Raw genomic sequence first — 18,209 nt, forward strand, 5'->3', positions numbered from 1 at the left:
ATGTATGTGTGTGTGTAGGAGAATATGGATGTGTTCATAAAGGTGTGCAAGTGACTATGAATGCAGGGAACTCTATGTGAATATGTGTGGAGGCCAAACATTCTTCTGTAACTTATTTTGTGAGATGACATGTCTCACAGAACATGAAGCTCACCCTCTTACCCTAGTAAGCTTCAGAGATCCTCCTGTGACTTCTGCAGTACTAGGATTATAGAAAACTGCTGTACTTAGAACTTCCTTCCTTCCTTCATCCACGCATTCATTTTAATATGGATGTTTAATATGAGAACATTAGGTTCTCAGACTGTAAAGAGAAGGACTTTTCCAACTGATCATCTCTCTTCCCCTATACCTGTATATCTTTGGACTCCCAATGGTATTTTAAAGTCAAGAACATAGTTTCAGGTGGATCATTTTTCTAATTTCCTGACGACACTTGCTTTGAATTCTCTAAGTCATGTATGCATGTAAGTGATGTATTTTATAAGCTCCGCCTTCACCATGTACTATAGCAAGTCTTTATTGTCAAACTGACAATCAAGAATTGCCTCCATCAGATTGCTCTGTGGCATGTCCGCAAAGCATTTTTGTAGTTGGTAACTGATATAAGAGCAAATATTCTAACATGGATTTTGCCATGCCCTGAGCAGATGGGACTGGGGTGTATAAGAAAAAAGGCTGAACAGAAGTTAGAGCAACCAAAGCAGAAAGCAATTTTCTTCCATGATCTCTGCTTCAGTTCTTGCTTCCAAGTTCCTGCCACAAGTTCCCCAGCTTCATTCAAAGATGGACAGATGCCTGGATAGAAGATAAACACTTTCTCTCCTCACAGTGTTTTTGTGGTAAGTACTTTATGATAGGAATAGAATGTAAACTAGAAGACCATGTCACATCTGTCCCTGACCTTTTCCTGGTCTCTCACTTATCACATCCACAGGTGCCTTGAAAAGTGTCTGACATCCATTTGATTTCCAGAAGGTCAGATGTGTCCTTGCTCTTGGTATAAGCCTTTCTTCTCTTGTGAAATCTATTATCTTTCTACTCTAATTTTAAGTTGTGTACTTCTGTTAGACAAATATGTAAATACTATTTCCTCATAATATTGTCCTTATTCATTGAATTTATTCCCATTTCCATCTTCTCTAGACTTTCCATGGGAGTGATTTTCAACTGTTCTGGGATTATTTACTCAATAATTACATGTGGGCAGTAGCAGAGGTGCAAGGTCACAGGAACAATGCCTTTGATAACCATGCAAATACCACTTTCACTATCCAGAACTGAGAAATTTGATGACTCTAAAATAATTCAATTTGGGACTTAATCAAGAATTAAAAGTGTGCAGTTTTAGGGCTAAAATTTCTAAGCAGGGACCTGAATGTAGATGTGAAAAACGTGTTCCTTATACTCATATTCTAATAACAAGAGAATTGAGGAGGAGGAAAAGCAACTTTCCCTTCTCATAGAACTCTTCCTCGTGATTAATGAAATAACAATTGAAATGGGAATGTGACATTTCATGCTCACATTTTTGTTTCAGTCATGATGCTTTGATTATAAAACATTTTAGACAAGTAACTTCATCAAATTTACAAACACAATAGTTTCCAAGTTACAGGCACAACAAGCATTTTAATTCCCTCCTATAATTGTTGCACAAACAAGAAGTGCTTGTTAGAGCATGGTGTTTCCATGCGTATATGAAGTTAGACATGAGATATTTAATTTTCTGGTCAATTTAATTATATCTAGACAAAACGTCTGACATGCCTCTCAGTTTCTAGATTGTGTTAATTGAGATGGAAAGATCCACCCTAATGTAGGTGGCACCATGCAGCAGAATTTCTTTCTTTTTACTACCTGACTATAGTACAATGAAACCAGCCAATTCATGATCCGGCCTCCATGTCTTTGCCACCAAGAAGAACAATATTCACAAACTTTATCCCACAGAAACCTTTTTTTTTTCTTAATTGGCTTCTGATAATTTTTGCAGTAATAACAAAATTAAATAATACATAAGAGGCATGGTCATCTGCTCTGTCTTTCACAAGAGGCATGAGCCTGTAATCTGAGACTTTTCATTTCTATGTGGTGTTACCACAAATTTACTCTAAGATGATCAGATTTTGGATTTTGAAAATTATTTGTAGGTAGATTATTTATACTTTAGGTCATTTTTAAGTATGATATATCTTTTGATTATTTTCCTAGTCAGTCTTTGGTAGCACCTATAGACTACAAGAGTAAGCAGAAAATATCTTCTCAATGATGTGTAGGTTTCAAGCCTTAGGTGATTGCTCATCAGGTCAAGTGCTTATCATAGAGGTATATAAATCATAGTTTGGATCCCAAAAGCCCACATAAAACAGGATGGATGAGGCAGCCTGTCTGTAATCCATGAATACAGGAGGCAAAAACAGTAAATCACTACACCAAGTTGACTATTCAAATTAGCTAAAGAAGTGATCTCTGAATACAAAGAGAAACCCTGTGTCATTGTATAAGGTAGAATGATAAAAGAAGAAACTGATGTCAGCCTTAGACTCCACACACATACCTATATGCATGCATTCAATATCAACCACACACAAGTGACCATACATATGAACATTTACATACTCACACACTTACTATACTATACCATACACACACACACACACACACACACACACATGTATACATGCAAGATCACCCATTTGCAGGTGACTGTGCATATGCATGTATAAACATAGTACATAAACACAGAAGTGCACATACACACCCTTAGAAGTATGCATTCAACATCAATAACACCCAAGTGCTTTTGCATATTCAAATGTATACACACACACACACACACACACACACACACACCTGGATTTCCAATGGGATCAAGTGTTTCTATTGTTCTAACCTCTCCTTGACTTGTATTTTTGAACTGCTAAATATAGCAAACTAGTAAATGAGACTTTTTGTCATGTGTATTTTACACAATATTTTTATTTGTACTTCTGTGCTTGTTGTCAGTTTAAATTGTACCTGGAATAAACAGGTAACCTCCAGCCAGATTCAGTTTTTCAGCCATCTTATCATTTGGCACCTACAATTCTCTCTTTTATTCAACTTACATTTGCTTTCTGGGTTAGTGTACAGAAACCCTCCTTTTTTATCACATTCTGCATTCAGGGAGCAGGCAAGAAAAATTCCTCTCACAGGTGCTTATCTTGGCCTCTATTTCCTGTTGACTGAGTAGTGGAAGAATACCAGAGCTCCTATCACTCACTGTGAGCCTTGTATGTCTTATCTTAAGCTCAGCTAGCAGATAAATGTACCAGGATACTCCAAAGTTCCAATTCAGGGAGATACCAAAAAAAAAGAAGCCAGGCTCAGTTCACAGGGCACTTCTTGATGACAACATGAGACCCAAATGACTCTGTAGAACTTCTCTAGAAATCTTTTACTTTGTGCTTTGGGAAATATTCCTTAACAGACCAGGTATCTACAATAGTGATTTAATTTTTCTTATGTTTTCACTTAAATTATTAGAAATTTAACCAGAAACAGTGAATGGGGTAGCAAGTCTAAGATTCAAGGTCTTCATTAGCATTTTGCTTTCTTTAGCCATCTCAGGCCTGTGGTAGGCCTCTTTCCAGCCTTTCAGATTCCAAGCAAATTTGCTATGTACTCTATTTCTTGATCATCTCTTTCACATACTACTATTTTCAGCTTGACAGGTGATGAGACTACTTGTGACCTATCCTCTTTGATGAAATCTTCTTCACTTCTCCATTCCAGTGCTTAGATGAGAATTTTTCTTTCTTTGTACAATGTAGTAGCCATATTGGAGCAGATAATGCCTTGGCCCAGCATTCATGACAATTAATGTAATTGACAGGTCGATAGTAATGTATCTCTTGGTGCTCCCTCATTGAAAGAGAGCATGAAAACTATAGGACACGTTCTGGGTATCCAACAATTACTCCTTCTGCCTTCCTTCAATGTCAAGTGATTTTGAGGGATAATAAAGTATATGAGAATTTAAAGATTAACTAAAATTGAAAGTTGAACACCTAAAGTCTTACATATGTGGCCATCTTATACAATATGTTTATCTATACCTTACAATTAAATAACATACAAGCAGAAGATCTATGTCACCCAGAACACTACAACTTTAATAATTCTATCACCATTTATGGGGTTGTTGGTCACAGGAGACTGTTTACATGGTTTCTTGTCAATAAGGAGAATTACTTTTAGAGTGTGAATTAAAACCCATGGCCCCAACCATGAGAATTAGGCTGATTTAGATTTTAAATATCCATACTATAAATTCTAGTCACTCTTTTCCTCAAAGCTCTGTGAAGTGCCCACTTTGTTCAGTTTTCTGAGTTTAGGACTCAGATTTGCCCCTTTCCAGATATGCTTCTGACATAATGTTATGGTTCATCCTGAGTAGCAGCTAAGAAGTATGTCTCTGTTCTCACATCGGCAGCACATATACTAAAATTGGAATGATACAGAGAAGATTAGCATGGCCCCTGTGCAAGGATAACACGCAAATTCGTGAAGCGATCCATATTTTTAAAGGGAGACAATTTTGGAGATAGAAAACCTTGGGGAGAAATCAGGGACCATAGACACAAATATCAACAACAGAAAACAAGCTATAAAAGAAAGAATCTCAGATTCCGAAGATACCATAGAAACCATGGACTCAACAGTTAAAGAAAATGCAAAATGCAAAAAGCTTGTAACCCAAAATATCCAGGAAATTCAGGACAAAATGAGAAAGCCAAATCTAAGGAATATATGTATTGATGAGAGTGAAGATTTACAACTTAAAGGGCCAACAAATATCAACAAAATTATGGAAGAAAACTTCCCTAACCTAAAGAGAGAGATGCCCATGAATATACAAGAAACCTACAGAACTCCAAACATACTGGACCAGAACAGAAATACCTCCTGTCACATAATAATCAAAACCCCAAATGTACTAAACAATAAAGAATACTTAGGGCAGTAAGAGAAAAAGGGCAAGTAACATATAATGGAAGACCTATCAGAATTACACCAGATTTCTCACAGGAGACCATGAAAGCTAGAAGATCCTGGGCAGAGTTCATGCAGACTCTAAGAGAACACAAATGCCAGCCGAGGCTACTATACCCAGTGAAACTCTCAATTACTATAGAAGGAGAAACCAAGATATTCCATGACAAAACCAAATTTATACAGTATCTTTCTACAAACCGAGCCCTAGAAAGGATAATAGGGGGAAAGCATCATTACAACGAGGGAAACTATACCCGGGAAAGAGCAGGATATTAAGCTTCTTTCACCAAACCCAAAGACGATAACCACACATGTATAAAATTAAAATAAAAAATGATAGGAAGCAATAACCACTACTCCTTTATATCTCTTAACATCAATGGACTCAATTCCCCAATAAAAAGACATAGACTAACAGACTGGTTACGTAAACAGGACCCTACATTTTGCTGCATACAGGAAACACACCTCAATGTCAAAGACTAAAACTACCTTAGAGTAAAAGGCTGGAAGACAATTCTACACGCACATGGTCTCAGGAAACAAGCCGGAGTTGCCATTCTAATTTCAGATAAAATTGACTTTCAACCTAATATCATCAAAAGAGACATGGAAGGTCACTACTTGCTGGTCAAAGGAAAAATCCAACAAGAAGAACTCTCAATCCTGAACATCTATGCCCCAAATACAAGGGCACCCTCATTCATAAAAGAAACTTTACTAAAGCTCAAAGTACACATTACACCTAACACAATAATTGTGGGTGACTTCAACACTCCACTTTCACCAATGGACCGATCAGGAAAACAGAAACTAAACAGGGAGACAATGAAACGAATTGAAGCTTTGAACCAATTGGAGTTAACAGATATATATATATATATATATAGAACTTTTTATCCCAAAGCAAAAGAATATACCTTTTTCTCAGCACCTCATGGTACCTTCTCAAAAATAGAACATGTAGTTGGTCACAAGACAGACCTCAACAAATATAAGAAGATTGAAATAATCCCATGCCTCCTATCAGATCACTATGGAGTAAAAGTGGTCTTTAGTAACAGAAAAAACAACAGAAAGCCCACATACACATGGAAACTGAACAATACTCTACTCAATGATACCTTGGTCAAGGAAGAAATAAAGAAAGAAATCAAAGATTTCTTAGAATTTAATGAAAATGAAGGCACAACATACACAAATCTCTGGGACAAAATGAAAGTAGTGCTAAGAGGAAAACGCATAGCTTTGAGTGCCTCCAAAAAGAAATTCAAGAGAGCTTACACTAGAAGAATAATGGAACAACTGAAAACCCTGGAACAAGAAGAAGCTAATTCACCCAGGAGGAGAAGACAGGAAATCATCAAACTCAGGGCTGAAATCAATCAAGTAGAAACCAAGAGAACCATACAAAGAATCAACAAGACCAAAAGCTGGTTCTTTGAAAAAATCAACAAGATAGATAAACCCTTAGCCAGGCTAACCAAAGGGCACAGAGAAAGTATCCAAATTAACAAAATTAGAAATGAAAACGGAGATATTACAACAGAAACTGAGGAAATTTAAAAAATCATCAGATCCTACTACAAAAACCTGTACTCAACACAACTGGAGAATCTGGAGGAAATGGACACTTTCTTAGACAGATACCAATTACCAAATTAAACCAGGATCAAATAGACCACCTAAACAGACCCATAACCCCTAAAGAAATAGAAGGGGTCATAGATAGGCTTCCAACCAAAGAAAGCACAGGACCAGATGGTTTCAGGGCTGAATTCTATCAGACCTTCAAAGAAGATTTAATACCAATACTCTTCAAACTTTTCCATCAAATAGAAACAGAAGGCACACTACCCAACTCCTTCTTTGAAGCCACTATTAAGCCACGCTGATACCAAAACCACACAAAGATCCAACTAAGAAAGAGAATTTCAGGCCAATTTCCCTTATGAATATCAATGCAAAAATACTAAATAAAATTCTTGGCCACTGAATCCAAGAACACATCAAAATGATCATCCACCATGATCAAGTAGGCTTCATCCCAGGGATGCAGGGATGGTTCAATATAGGGAAATCCATAAATGCTATCCACTACATAAACAAACTCAAAGAAAAAAACCACATGATCAATTCATTAGATGCTGAAAAAGCATTTGACAAAATTCAGCATCCTTTCATGCTAAAAGTCTTGGAAAGGACAGGAATTCAAGGCCCATATCTAAACATAGTAAAAGCAATATACAGCAAACCGGTAACCAACATCAAACTAAATGGAGAGAAACTTGAAGCAATCCCACTAAAATCAGGGACTAGACAAGGCTGCCCCCTCTTTCCATATCTTTTCAATATAGTTCCTGAAGTCCTAGCTAGAGCAATTAGACAAGAGAAGGAAGTAAAAGGGATACAAATTAGAAAGGAAGAAGTCAAACTATCACTATCTGCATCTCTCCAGCCCAGAGGATGGACACATCACTTCCCCCCCCCTTTGCCTGTGTACTCTTCTTTGGAGTTTTTCTTTTATGAAAATGTAACTTTCCAGAGTAGAAACTTGGAGAGACAGTCACTATTAAGGACACCTGAGACCCTAAAAACTCTACTAGAGAACTACTACAGCTGATAAACAACTTCAGCAAAGTGGCTGGCTACAAAATCAACACAAGCAAATCAGTAGCCTTTATATATTCAAAGGATAAGCAGACTGAGAAAGAAATTAGGGAAATGACCCCCTTTATAATATCTACAAACAGCATAAAGTATCTTGGGGTGACTCTAACCAAACAAGTGAAAGACCTATATGACAAGAACTTCAAATCTCTGTAAAGGAAATCGAAGAAGATCTCAGAAAATGGAAAATCCTTCCATGCTCATGGATTGGCAGGATTAATATCGTTAAAATGGCCATCTTGCCAAAGGTAATCTACAGATTCAATGCTATTCCCATAAAAATCCCAACCCAGTTCTTCATAGAGCTAGAAAGAGCAATTCTATAATTCATCTGGAATAACAAAAAAACCCAGGATAGCTAAAACTATTCTCAACAGTAAAAGAACTTCAGGGGGATTCAATATCCCAGACTTTAAACTCTACTACAGAGCAATAGTGATAAAAACTGCATGGTATTGGTAAAATATCAGTCAAGCGGATCAATGGAATAGGATTGAAGACCCAGAAATGAACCAACACACCTATGGTCACTTGGTCTTCGACAAAGGGGCTGAAAGCATCCAGTGGAAAAAAGATAGTCTTTTCAACAAATGGTGATGGTTCAATTGGAGGTCAGCATGCAGAAGAATGCGCATTAATCCATTCTTATCTCCTTGTACCAAGCTCAACTCCAAATGGATCAAGGACCTCCACATAAAACCTGACACACTGAAACTAATCAAAAAGAAACTGGGGAAGACCCTGGAGGACATGGGCACAGGGGAAAAGTTCCTGAATAGAACACCAATAGCTAATGCTCTAAGATCAAGAATTGACAAATGTGACCTCATAAAACTATGAAGTTTCTGTAAGGTAAAGGACACCGTCAAAAGGACAAAATTCCAACCAAAAGACTGGGAAAGGATCTTCACCAACCCTAAATCCGACAGAGGGCTAATATCTAATATATACAAAGAACTCAAGAAAGTTGAACCCAGAGAACCAAATAACCCTATTAAAAAGTGGGGTACAGAGCTAAACAAAGAATTTTCACATGACGAACTTCAGGGAGCTGAGAAACACCTTAAGAAATGTTCAACATCATTAATCATTAGGGAAATACAAATCAAAACAACCCTGAGATTTCACCTCACACCAGTCAAAAACTCAGGAGACAGCAGGTATTGGCGAGGATGTCGAGAAAGAGGAACACTCCTCCACTGCTGGTGGGATTGCAAGATGGTGCAACCACTTTGGAAATCAGTCTGGCAGTTCCTCAGAAAACTGGGCATGTCACTTCCTGAGGACCCTGTTATACCACTCCTGGGCATATATCCAGAGGATTCTTCAGCACGCAATAAGGACACATGCTCAACTATGTTCATAGCAGCCCTATTTGTAGTAGCCAGAAGCTGGAAAGAACCTAGGTGTCCTTCAACGGAAGAATGGATACAAAAAATGTGGTATATTTACACAATGGAGTACTATTCAGCCATTAGCAACAATGAATTCATGAAATTCTTAGACAAATGGATGGAGCTGGAGAACATCATACTAAGTGAGGTAACCCAGTCTCAAAAGATCAATTATGGTATGCACTCACTGATAAGTGGATATTAGCCTAGAAACTTTGAATACCCAGGACATAATCCACAAATTGAATGATGTCCAAAAAGAATGGAGGAGTGGTCCCTGGTTCTCGAAAGTCTCAGTGCAAGAGTATAGGGGAATTCCAGAACAGGGAAATGGGAAGGGGTGGATGGAAGAATAGGGGGATGGAAGAGGGCTTATGGGACTTGCGGGGAGTGGGGACCCAGAAAAGGGGAAATCATTTGCAATGTAAATTAAAAAAAGAGGTCTGTCTAGCTTTTCCTTGTTAATCTGTCTTGTCATAAGTTTGTGTCCCTTGTGATGGATAAGGAAAGGGACTGTGACTTCCATTTCTGCACTGACATCCAATGTTTTTCTTGTGTTGGGAGGATTTCTGGAACTGATGATCTGCCCTAAAGAATAAACTGACCTAATGTTTTTTTTTTTTTTTTTTTAAGTATGTCTCTGGGTGAGTCTGTGGAAGTACATCCTGAAAGGACCAACTGAGGAGTCAATTCTTTTCTCCAGACTGTGCAACAACTTTGTAGAAACAAAAATATGTGGTAGCGAAAAGCTGCAGATTCTGCTTCTGTAGCTTCATGAACTGAAGTCAAGTGAAGCCACATCATGCTATGGAGTCTGTTGCATTGTTCCACTAACATAAGAGTCTAACTTCTGTAGCATTCTCCTGAAGAGTGGTGACACTACATGAGTTCTCCAGGCCCCCAGCAGACGATTAGGAATGCTTTGGCCCAGCCTTATAGTATCCAACCTTATAGACAGAGCATATATTTGGTCCTCAACCTCTCCAGCCTGCCTGTGGTCATTGTTAAATTACACAGCTATTATCAGGTATGACAATCCAATGAATTCCCTTTGTCCTTGGTATTCAGTCTTTTGGTAGTCTTCCTGTGTGGAACCACAACTGAAACAGATGGCAAGTGCACATTAGTCAGCCCTCATGCTTCCCCATGTTGCATGCATCTTCCATGCAGAAGCAGAAGTTGCTTTAAAATTATGAATTTTAAAATAGAGCTTTATCATAAAACAATAGAGAGAGAGTGAGAGAGAGTGAGAGTGAGAGAGAGAGAGAAAGAGAGAGAGAGAGACGGGGAGAAAGAGAGAGAGAGAGAGAGAGAGAGAGAGAGAGAGAGAGAGAGAGACCAGGATCAGATAATGCCTGTTTCCTAATGACAATCAGGACAATAAATAATTTTAGGGCTCTGTTTTGTTTTGTTTTGTTTTTTTGAGTTTTGTTTTTGTTTTTGTTTTTCCCGAGGTAGGGTTTCTCTGTGTAACCTTGGTTGTCCTGGAACTCACTCTATAGACCAGGCTGGACTTGAACTCTGAAATCTGCTTGCCTCTGCCTCCCAAGTGCTGGGATTAAAGCGTGCCCCACCACTGCCAGCAATAAATAATTTTGAAGCATTTCAAGCATGTCAAAAAAAAACAAATCTATCTTTGTTGTAATAAATATTATTCTTAAACTAGCAAATATGCAAGAAATTTCTATTCTGTCGGGACATGTTGTTTTGTAAAAAGATCAAGAGGCAATCTCTTCAATGTCGAGGGGTTAGCACACAATAGACAAAGCCAAGCTTCTCAGATGCATCCTAATTGACTGGAGAATCTAAGTTCTATGGCTTCACTTCATCTGGCCATGAAAATTCAAGTATTTATACATAATAGGGTAAAATGGGATATAAACTTCACAGGGCAGAAGTTAAAGGAAGAATGGCAGAACATCAGTCAAATACAAGAGGACCAAACTGTGTCAAGAGAAACTTTCAGTAAGAATTTTCTTTTTCTGCTAAAGTATCTAAAGTACAGTAATTTGTCCTACAGGAGGCACATGTGTGGAAAGCTCTTGTCAAATGAACTAAATAAAATGAGATTTTATGCACCAGAGTGCCATGCATAAATCATTCTAAGGGGCTGCCAAACATTTGCTATTTTTAAAATAAGGTGAAATTTAACTTCTTCTAGAGATTCAGTCTTTCAACACCAGACTGAGGTTTCTGGGATATTCAGCCTTGAAAACTAACCATTTAGTCAGTTCTCAGTCTTTCTGGTGTAAAACAGCTAGTGTTGGATTATCCAACTGCCAACATTGAAACCAACCTAATAAACTTTCTTGCAATACACATTCACTTGGATGCTGTAGTATCCTAGGTTGGGATAAATTGGAATGTAATAATGACAGTTTAGGGTTTTCATGGTTTTCTGTCCCTGCAATAGTCAGTGAGTCACAATTTCTTTGAGATGTTTTGACCCCTAGCCTTAAGCTTTCATCTTTCCAAAGCATGTACTATTTCCCTGCATGTCCTGTGTGCCTCTGTGCCTTATATACCACAAGGAGGAGAGGACACTGGGGACCCTATTCTTACTCCAACCAAACTACAGGTCAGTTATTTCATGCTTATCAACTAGGACAGAGACATAATCCCTGATATAGAAGGAGTACAGAGAAAATTTCAGACCAAAAGCAATTGAAAGGGGGAAGGCGGGAAAGAGGGCACCATAAACCCACCAAATAAATACAACCTCTGTTAAAGTTGGCGGGCTCCCAGGACTACCAATATTCTATTGAATTGCCAATAAGTTTTGTTTTGACTATACTCTGTTATTCGATCTTTTAGTGTTTTAGTCTTTAGTCTTTAGTTTATGGCAACAAGGAATCTATATGTAAACAATTGTCAATTCTATTAGTTCTGTTCCTTTAGGAAACCCTGACTTTTATAGTATAAATTAAGCAGGTTGCTCAAAATTATACAGCTACGAATGCTAGGTGCTTGACTGGGGCCCAGAATAGGGACTCATGCATATCAGCTATGTGACATGAGTGGCAAGAAAACTGGCTATATAACACAAGGCTGAAGTTTGGTTCTTTGTCTCATTGTGGCACTGACCCAAAACATCACACAAAAAATCAACTCTTTTTAATATACTCATGCTACAAATGTAAATTTGATTGCACATTGTGAGTAATACAGCCAGGACTATGGAAGCAGAAGCTACAATCCCTGTTTCACCGACCAGCCAGCTACCACATAGGAAAGCCAGGGTGTCCACACACCCTGTACAGATACCAGTGTCCTGTAATGCTTCCTTTCCCATGAGCTAGTTGCATAGGGTTCATCACAAAATCTTGCCAGTAGGTCTCTCTTTCTCTCTTCCTGATTTGCAATCATCCCATGTATGTTCATTCTTGCCTCCCACAATGCTTTCGCAAGACACTGGGCAGAGTCTTGTTCAGTGAAAATTTCTTGGCTTCAATAAATGATGCCAATTGATTAGTGGTGGAGGGATGATGCTAAAGTGGTAGTTTAACCCAATAGGCTCAAGGGATAGTGAGCCCTGTTAATGAAATGAGTGAGAGATCCAGGACCACCATGATCACAATGTGCAGAAAGGCTCTGTCATTCACTGAAACTTTAACAGATGCAGAAAGCATTGATGAGCTACATTGATGAGAACACTTTATTAAAAGTGTTTGTGCCTAAGAAACAGGGAAATGTTTTTTTCCTGGAACTGTGTGGGTTGTTATAAGGTGTTTATTATAATCTGTAATTAAAATTTATTTTTGCCAAAAAGTAATGTTTAATGCCCCTGACTAAAAATTCTTAAGGGAAATTTCTACATTTTAGGAATACCTAAACCCACCACTGGTGTGTTATTAGAGTCATCCTACATTGTCCTGGCAGGAATGCAGATATTCTAAAGTCACTGTGCCTTTTCTTAGTCTATCAGACCATTGAAATGTTGGATCCCAAATAATTGAAATTTGTCCTGAAACTTTTTGTTGTTAGAGGGAAAAAATTGAAAATGTAGTGCTAGCTTATCTACTAGAAATTATCTTCACAGAGTTCCACAACTTCTCAGACTACATGGCACAAAAGACTGAATCTCAAAAAATAAATGGATCAGTGATATATGACAATATTTTGACCTGGAGTAGCAATGCATACCATGTGCCCTTCTTAAAAACCTGAACCTCATCTCAAAATTTGTAGATAGATTTTTTGAGTGGAACAGTAAGTGGATCTATGTCCCAGCATGGGCAGATTGAATAAATCATTTCTTCATTCTGTAAACAGTAGAGGAGTCATGAAGCAAGGCATTTATAGCATCACCTCCACATCTCAGGGAACATTTCTGAGAACACATTAGAAAGAATGTAAAAACTAAAAGACAGGGAGATGGTTGCCATATGTCATCTTTTGGACAAAAAACAGCAATTACAATCATGAACTCAGCACATTTGGATATCTGCACTATTTTTCCTAAAGAATGAGTGCATTCAAACTCAGGCATGGATGAAGTAGGGAATCATGTGACTCTACTACTCACAGATGAACAATGAGCAACTTATAGATTCAGGGAGCTGGCAAATTTTTGTCTTTAATTATGTGTACACCCAATGAACACACTGGGTACCAGTGGATAAATCTAGTCCAGTGGTCACATAGAGAGTCTTGGTTAAATTATATGAGTCACAAAACACTACTAAAAGTTATGACTGGGGAGGGGAAGTTAAATTTTATCTAGTGGATTACTTTGAAGTTTGCATTTGGATAGTGGATCTAAAAATCCACAAGATCCTGGAGTTTTGCATAACAAACAGAGAGTAAATCTAGCTGATATACATTATGTAGAAACTCCAGTATTGCTGTTTTCTTTGAAAATATTTCAGATTCGTTCAGTGTTGAAAGGAGAGAGCAGTTATCCAATGGCCAAAAGAGCCAATGACCGATGATAGTGTCCCCTTTCATGTACACAGTGCCTTTGCCCAAATACAGCATTGTAATGCATGGATGCTAACACTCTTAATCATGATTTGCCAAATAATATTTCCAACCTAAATATTACTGCTTTTGCAGTCTGTTCATTTTAAAGATTATATGCTATAAGCAATACACTATTTTTGCTAATGCTTGCAAATTGTTTGCTGGATAAAATGTGATGAGGGCTTATCTTTTCTTCTTTTCCTCAGCATCTAGAGGCTCCTTTTTCTACTTTAGCTTATTCATCATCAGTAGCCCAGATCTCTAGGCAACCAGCAGTGCTGTCATATGATCCTCATTCATGTAGGTATTTCCTTCATGCCAAGCTATTTACTTATGTCACCACACATTTTGTTGTTCCTGTAAATATTGTAGTATGTGAGGACAGACTTAGAGTTATGTGGCAATGATAATCCCAAACAAATGAATCAATTGAATAGCTTTCAAGTCAAATTTATAAGGATGTCCATGTCATTTTAAAAAACACATTTCAGCTATTTCCTTGAGGAATGAGGAAGCCAGGGCAAATCTTGCTTTGTGGGACACAAATTACAGAAATAGAGGCAAGCTCAGGCTCTTCTTTCTTTATGAAAATCACCCTGCTCAATTTCATGGACAAGAATAGGAACATTAGAGGAGACTGTAGAAAAATATCAGTAGTGTTTATCCCTAAGAAGAGAACCAAAGGAAAGAAGCATGCATGGTTAAGAAAACAATTATACTTTAAGTTACTGAATCAGGAAATGTACGGCTGACTGCTTTTGAATCAGGTCTATAAAACAAAGTTTCCAGTGATGGAGGCGAATGTCAAGGAGCACTTAGGAGCTAATCTTGAGTTCTAGAGATGCTGTTACCATGAGCTGTAGCTCTTTAGAGGGAGGAGAAGCATGATTTACTCCAATTTTGTAGGAACAACAACATTGCACTTCATGACTGAGTGGACATGTTGACCAAGTTAGTGTTTAAGCAAATGCATGCATATGTGAAGCTGTGTGGGGAGGCCAGAGAACAGCTGCTGTCCTTGAGCAGTTTTAATTGGCATTGCTTTGACAAATAGATGGAACTTGCTGCCCAGTGGTTAGTGATAGGACTTCTATAGAAGTCCAAGTTATATGAGGTATAAAGCAAAAAACAATAGGTACAAAATTATATTAGAATTTTGAGGTTGTCAAAGCAAACTCTTCCTATCTAAGTTATTTACAGAACCAAGAATATGTCATAGTTATGGAGATCAGAAATTCACAAATTAAATTGATATACGACTGCATGATCTCAGAAAATACCCAGGGGAGTATTTTACCTAGTTTCTTCCCAGCATTGGTTGCCTCCAAATGTATCAGACCAGCCCATTATATATATATAATTTTTGGTTCTGTTTTTGTCTTTGACTTTGTATTTTTGTCAGCTCCACTTTGAAGTATGAAATGCAAGGATTGTTTTGTGTTGTTGTTTTATTACAGGTTGTTTTATTTAATTTTAATTTATTTTCATTTATTCATATTGTTTTATGTCCTTATTCTGAAGTATGAGCTATCAAGACTAACCTGTTTTTTAAGAAAGTTTTTATTGTGTTTGTTTGATTTCTTTCATATCATTAGAAGGTCATGTTTTTCCCTGATTGCATATCTTCTGTTCTTACAACTGTAATTCTTCTCATCTTACATGAACCTTTTAAGTCACGTCATATACATTTTTCATGTCCTCTTGTAGGTAAGTGTCAATACTGCAAAATGTGTGGAGGCCAGATATCAAACTTGGCTGTGATTCTTTTATTAATTTAAACTTATAAATTAATAAACTTCATAATAAATTTAATATATTAAATAACTTCATTAGTTATTTTCTTTATTTACATTTTAAATGTTATCCCTTTTCCCCTTTCTCTTTGAAAGCCCCATATCATCATCCCCCTCCCTCTGCTTACTAACACACCCACTCCTGCTTCCTTTTATTAGCATTCCCCTACACTGGGGCAATGAACCTTCGCAGGACCAAGGGTCCTTCCTCTCATTGATCAATGAGAGGCCATTGACCATCCTCTGCTACACATGCTGCTTGAGACATGGGTCTCTCCATGTATATTCTTTGGTTGGTGGTTTAGTCCCTGGGAGCCCTGGAGTTACTGGTTGGTTCATATTGTTATTCCTGCTATGGGGCTGCAAACTCCTTAAGCTTCTTGGTTGCTTTCTCTAGCACATCCATTGGGGGACCCCGTGCTCAGTCTAATTGTGGGTTGAGAGCATATCCCTCTGTATTTCTCAGGCACTAGCAGAGCATCTCAGGAGCCAGCTATATCAGACTCCTGTTAAAAAACATTTGTTTGCATCCACAATAGTGTCTGGGTTTGGTAACTGTATATGGGATGAATCCTCAGGTGGGGCAGTCTCTGGATGGCCTATCCTTCAGTCTCTGCTCCACACTTTGTCTCTGTATCTCCTCCCATGGGTATTTTGTTTCCCCTTCGAAGAAGAACCAAAATATCCTCACTTTGGTCTTCATTCTTCCTGTAGTCTGTGAATTGTATGTTGGATATTCTGAGCTTCTGGGCTAATATCCACTTATCAGTGAGTGTGTTTTCATGTATATTCTTTTGTTATTTAGTTACCTCACTCAAGATGCTATTTTCTAATTCCATCCATTTGCCTAAGAATTTAATGTGGTCATTGTTTTTAATGTTTGAGTAGTACTTCTTTGTGTAAATGTACCATATTTTCTGTATCGATTCCTCTGTTGAGGAGTATCTGGGTTCTTTACAGCTTCTAGCTACTATAAATAATGCTGTTATGGACATAGTAGAGCATGTTTTCTTATTACATGTTGGAGCATCTTTTGGGAATATATACAGGAATGGTATAGCTGGGTCCTCAGGTAGTACTATGTCAAAGGAACTGCCAAATTGATTTCTAGACTGGTTGTACCAGCTTGCAATACCACCAGCAATGGAGGACTGTTCCTCTTTCTACATACTCTCACCAGCATCTGCTGTCATCTGAGTTTTTGATCTTTGCCATTTTGACTGGTATGATGTAAAATCTCAGGGTTGTTTTGATTAGTGTTTCCCTTATGATAAAGAATGTTGAATATTTCTCTAGGTGCTTCTCAGTCATTAGGTATTCTTCAGTTGAGAATTCTTTGTTTAGCTCTGTACCCCATTTTTAATAGGGCTTTTTGCTTCTCTGGAGTCTAACTTCTTGAGTTCTTTGTATATATTGGATATTAGCTCTCTATTTGATGTAGGATTGATAATGTTCTTGGCTGTGATTCTTTAAGTGTTGTTTACCTTGACATTGTTTGTTGAGACAAAGCATCTTCTTTTGTCAGGAATTCACTGTCTAGCCTAACCTGAGTAACCAGTGTGCTGTAGAGATTTATTTGTTTTTTCATCCCCATCACTGAGATTACAAGTGCACAGGACCAAAGGAAACATCATGTATTTGTGTTCTGAGGATGGAGCTCAGGTCTTCAAGCACTTATCTACACAGCATCACCCAGCCCAACCTCTACTCTTCATAAAGACACTAGTCAGCTGATTTAGAAGTTTCTCCAATTTTAGAAAGGGTTTACATGAAGATTAGATACACCAGTGAACAAGCTATTTTGAAAAAGGCAATATTTTGACAGTTTGAGCGCCCATGAGTTTTGGGGTAAAAATTTAAGCTCATCACAATAAGCCTGTTTATACACAAAGTACTTAATGAGCAAAATCTATGATTTAACCTTACACTATCCTTGACTAATTCCACTGAGTGGGAGACTATAGTTATTTCTGGTTTTGCTTGCTTGTTTGTTTTTTTAACATGTTCCTGTGAGTGTATGTGAATGTTTGTGTTTGTGTGCCCATGTGTGCATATGTGCTCATGTGTATACTTGTATGTGTGTTGTAAGTTTCAGTATATTTACATGTGTGTGAAGTGTTTATATATGTATATGTGTGTATATGTATGTATGCACATACTTGTGTTTATGTGCATGCAATTGTATGAGTGTGAAAGTCAGGTCACATCCTTCAGTGCTGATCAGTACCTTCTATGTTGTTTATCAAATGGTCTTCCTGTTATTAGGACCTGTTTATGTAAGAATAACTAGCACACTAACTTCTGAGAATCCATGTTTCTCTAACAACCACTGTAGGAGGGCCAGGATTAT

The 18,209-nt window shown here is 37.7% G+C and overlaps 1 protein-coding gene and 1 non-coding gene across 3 annotated transcripts in view; one reads left to right on the forward strand and one right to left on the reverse strand.

The window, feature by feature from the left end:
• The window catches only part of LOC127697709 (contactin-associated protein like 5-2), a 909,987-nt gene that overhangs the window by 676,038 nt on the left and 215,740 nt on the right, over positions 1–18,209 (reverse strand). The window lies entirely within an intron of this gene.
• LOC127698013 (U6 spliceosomal RNA) lies at positions 4,462–4,568 on the forward strand. Its single transcript, XR_007980656.1, has one exon. It is a non-coding gene; the product is annotated as a U6 spliceosomal RNA (small nuclear RNA).

Source organism: Apodemus sylvaticus, chromosome 12 (assembly GCF_947179515.1).
Source record: "Apodemus sylvaticus chromosome 12, mApoSyl1.1, whole genome shotgun sequence".
Classification (NCBI taxonomy): Eukaryota; Metazoa; Chordata; class Mammalia; order Rodentia; family Muridae; genus Apodemus; species Apodemus sylvaticus.